Here is a 4,877-nt window from a genome sequence, read left to right as displayed (position 1 = left end):
GGAGAGTCACGACAGTATGGCACTCTAATTGAAGGAGAGAGATGAACACTTGTCGCCCCCCAAGCTGTAGAGTTTATTCTACAGCGAGAGAGCGTCAGCGGAATAGCATCTGGGCTGCATTTCATACAGCGTGGTTCTGGTGTCGGCGCCTCTGGACTGGCAATTTCCTCTATAACAGCAGCCTCTCCCTGGCGTTCTATAGTCAAAGGACATCTCCCCATTGAATTGTAAGGCCAGGGTCAAACAACTCTTGAGCTGAGCTTTACTGCTATGCTCTCTCTCCCCCTGACTCTGATGTTTCCTTTTCTGTTAATTGACTTCATCGGACCTAGCACCTCTCTGATGTTCCGGGCCTGCATTGTCCTGCGCCCACACGCGTTTGGGATACACCTCTTTCGTCCTCTGTATGTCTTGTCGTTTTGGAAAAAAACAAAAAACAAAAAAAAAATAAAAGAAAAAAAAAAAAAAAAAAAAAAAAAGAAAAAAAAACAAAACCTCAAAGTTAGTGTTAATGGCCCCCCCTTTCCAGATTTTTTCATCAGAGACTACACTACCCCCAGGTAGTAATGTCATGAAAATGGTTGGTCCCCACCAGCAAAGAAGACTGTAGTGTCATTCACGTTATTTATAGTTTTAATATGTACTATTTGGGTTGGGTCTTAGTCCCCCTGTTCTCAATAAAAAAACTAACCTATATACAAGAACAGAAGATTCGAAGAGACCGAATCATCCTGGACTTTTGTGTGGGCCATTAGGCTCATTTGCGTTGGACCCCCCCTGTCTGGTTCCTTTGGGTTAGTGACTAGGCGATCGTACCCATCGGCCATACTGGCGTCTTTTGCTTTGTGTCTAGCTGTCCGTTAGCGTCGGAAAAATACCTGATAATTTAATGAGGCCAAGCTCATCACCTCAGCATGCTGATATTTGTGCTGCTGGATCAACCTTCATCTTATCCTGCATATCTCAGCTCGCCTGGGAAATTTACTGTGCTGTGGAGATATTTGCCATTCGGCCTCCATGTTTTGGACTATACTGTGTATATTTGCTCCAAAATGTTTCATCTATGCTTCAAAACAGCGGCGAGAAGAACACTAGAAAACCATTTAATGAACAAAAATCCATCCTAAGACATGAAGTTTGTGTATAGTTAAGGATGGCAACCATACACTATAGAGTTATGTCTACTGCATCAAACACAGGCTAGTGTGTTGATTTTTTTTTAAGTTTCTTTTTACTTTCAATGTTCCCATTTTTACTCTAGTTCTTTCTGAGTTCCTTTGGCTCTTCTTAATTCTTCTTTTCTTCTCTAATATATGGTATTTGCTTATAAAATAGCCCCTGTTTTCACCTTGTGCCCGCTCCCAAAATTTAAATAATTTACCATTTTTTGAAAGTAACATACAACTATCTATAAGTAACCCAAGCCATAAATATGTCCGTTCTTTTCTTTAGGTTAGGAATTTCTTTTAATAGCATTAATTCTTTTTAAGGGAGCCGTGTTCCATTCCCTTCTTAATTACATCCATGACCCGTTTTCTTCCCCTCTTATTGGTGTTCTTGACCTTACTTCACCCATAGCTGGTATTCCCGATCTAATCAACTTTACTTAAACTATCTGTTCTCCCCCCCCCATTTTTTCCCCCCCCCCCCCTTTCTCCCCCCCCAGTTTTCGTAACCCACAAAAATTTTCCCAATTTCCCTCATTTTTTCTACTTTCTCCCTTTACTTTGCCACCCACAGTCAATATTCGCAGTTTGTGTATAGTTAAGATGGCAACATACACTATAGAGCTTATGTCTACTGCATCAAACACAGGCTTAGTGTGGTTGATTTTTTTTTTAAGTTTCTTTTTACTTTCAATGTTTTCCCATTTTTTTACTAGTCATTTTGTGAAGGTCCTAATATGGTATTTTGCAAATATTGTTTCACTTGTGGCTCCAAATTTAAAATTAATTGAATAAAACAAATACAAATTCACAAGATAAATATGTGTTTCTTTCTCTTTTATGAAATAATTTCTTTTAAATAAGGTTTTCATATACACATTATTTTCTATTGTTTTAACATAGGTAAAATTAAAAATGTATGAACAAAACTCAACTTGAACAGTCAAATGCAAAATATTTTGCTTTTGAAAATGTAGCTATGAGGGGACACTTTGGATAATCCCAGTTCATTTAAGATGGCGTGCACATTGCCTATTCTGCAGATGCATTGTCTGAGTGCTGCAAGAAGAGACCTCTGCTTCAAATTCTGGCAGTTTTATTGTAGCACTCAATCTACTACCGCTTCAATGCAGATTATACTGTACATGCAGCCCACCAAAGAGACTTAGACATGAGATAATCAAACATCACTGGATGAGGTTGTCCTCTCTCTGATGTAAAGTAAAGTGGCGTACAGTAGAAGCTTTAAAACGCATGCAGTATGCCTACATGCTGACAGCAGTGATGGACTTTTATTTCGTATAGGCTTCACCTCTAAGAGCTGACACTACTGGGTAGCATTCCTTCGTGCATGCGCAGTCGTGAAGACTTTCTTTCTTTTTGCGTCCAGTACGGGCCTTAACTAAGTTTTTTTTAAGCTGGCAGTATGAAGATTTCTACTTGCAGCGGTGTTCACCTCGGCACCAGCTGCCAGACTGGCTACGTCCTGTTGTCGGATCTCCACCCCAGCTACGAGTCCTGCCTCCGTGCCACTCACGCCAGCCTGGCACTCACTCCTGATGCCTCCTGTCAGCTCTGCCCCCGCCTGCCATCTAAAGAGCTTACGGCAGGCGGCAACCTTTCTGCCTTGTCAGGCTTTCGGGGAGGGGGATGGCAGCTGGGCAGATCAATAGGACACCGTCAACACCCTGGATCTACCTGACATTCACCCCTGATACCTCCTACCAATTCTGCGCCCGCCTTCCATCTAAAGAGCTTTATGGCGGGCAGAAGCTTTTCTGACTTGTCAGGTTGTCAAGGAGGGGGATGGAAGGTGGGCAGACTGACGGGACCCAATCAACACCCTTGGATCTGCCGTAAGAGGACGTCTTTGACATTCACGAGTCTGCTTGCTCGACTCACTCGGATAACGCCTCCTTCACCGGTTGAGCTCGTAACAACAGAGGTTTACGGAGTCCCGCTACGGCAACTGTCTCCGTCCCAGAAGGGGAGCACCACACCAGCGGCTTTCTCCTTTCTCTTTCTTCCACAGCGGGCTCCCTGCCCACCACTAGGTTATTGTTCTTTACCTGGCTGAATGCCGAGTAGCATTCCCCTAATCGGGGAGATGGAGGAAGGTCCCGCCATGGCAGGAGAGCCTGGCTTCCACTCTGCTTCTGACCACCCCTTTTTTCCGACAGAAGCCCACACCGCCTTCTACCCGAATGCAGGTCCATGCTCGCTTCGCTGAACAATACTACTGTACCTCTTAGGTGGCTGCGATGCTGAACAATACCATTTCTTGGTAGCATGACCGCTACCGCTGCTATCTTTGCCATGACCGATTAGCTGTGATTGTTCCCTGCTGAGAATGGGGCAGCCACGGGCTCTACGCAGGGGAAGGGATGTGGTGACTCACCTCCTAGACAACGGAAAAAGAGCGGCCCTTTCAAGACAGTGTCTTTCTCACTGGCTGTGTGCATGCCTGTCCAATAAGTAGCAGTATCCAAGTTTCTTCAGAACAATCCCTAGTGATCAGTTGGACTTGGATAGGTACTGTCCGGTCAGATTCAGAGTATGACAAAAATGGTATGGCATCTTTCTTGGACGTAGCACACAAAGAGGGGATCTGTGGGGAATACGCTGAATCTTTCTATCGGACCCACCCCCGTAGCAGGATCCAGAGAGTAGCTGACGTTATCCGCAGGTTTAATGTTCCCTGCGTTGACACTGAGCTGCACACAAAAGCACAATAAAAATGTTCTGTATGATTTTACACGGGATATTATTATCTCACTGAAAAATTAGAAATTAATATTTTTTCACCATGTTTATTTATTACAGATGTACAGTTGTGTTCCAAATAATAGCAGTCCAACATCACTAACCTCATAAATCATATTTGTTGGTAGAACAGATATTTCTATATGGCAAATAATTTACTAGTAAGTTTTGTAGAGTCATAGAAAACCAACAGACCCCAACAGTCATGACATGCTGATCATTCTGTGTAATTGAATTTGTGAATTTGTAATTGAAAGGCGAATGTTCATTTAGTGAGGTGATTGATTCTGTAAGGAAACAGGTGTCAATTATGGGCCATATTTCAGGAAGAAAGCAAATGTTGTGCATACTGGTTATAGTGCATTTCAAACAGAAATATTCAGCAAAATTGGTTGTTCCAGACATTGCTCTGAGAAAAAGCGGACTTTGATTAAAAACGTTTATTGGAGACGGGAAAACATATAAAGAACTGCAGAAAATTATAGGCTGCTCAGCCAAATTTATTTTGAATGCCTTGAAAAGGCATCCAAAGGTCAATTACCATTCGAACGGGTGGAAGAATAGCCAAAATGGCAAAGGCTCAACCAAATATCAGCTCCAGGAAAATCAAAGAAAACTAAAAGTTACCTGTGAGTACTGTTACAATCCTATTTGTCGCATACCAGGGATCATGGATCAGTTTCAATACATTAAAATACTTAAAGAGGTCATGTTGCCTTATGCTGAAGAGGAAATACCTTTGAAATGGGTCTATGAACAAGATAATGACACAAAACACACCAGTAAGCGATCAAAGTTTTGGTTCCAGATGAACAAAATCGATGTTATGGAGTAGCCAGCCCAATCCCCGGACCTCAATCCCATAGAACACTAAATGCTGTTTCTGGGGCAAAACCCAGTAATGCAGAGGAATTGTGGAATATAGTTTAATCGTTCTGGGCTGGAATA

The sequence above is a fragment of the Etheostoma spectabile genome, chromosome 3, assembly GCF_008692095.1.
Source record: "Etheostoma spectabile isolate EspeVRDwgs_2016 chromosome 3, UIUC_Espe_1.0, whole genome shotgun sequence".
Taxonomy (NCBI): domain Eukaryota; kingdom Metazoa; phylum Chordata; class Actinopteri; order Perciformes; family Percidae; genus Etheostoma; species Etheostoma spectabile.
The sequence above is the reverse complement of the archived record's forward strand: the minus strand, read 5'-3'. Positions refer to the sequence as shown.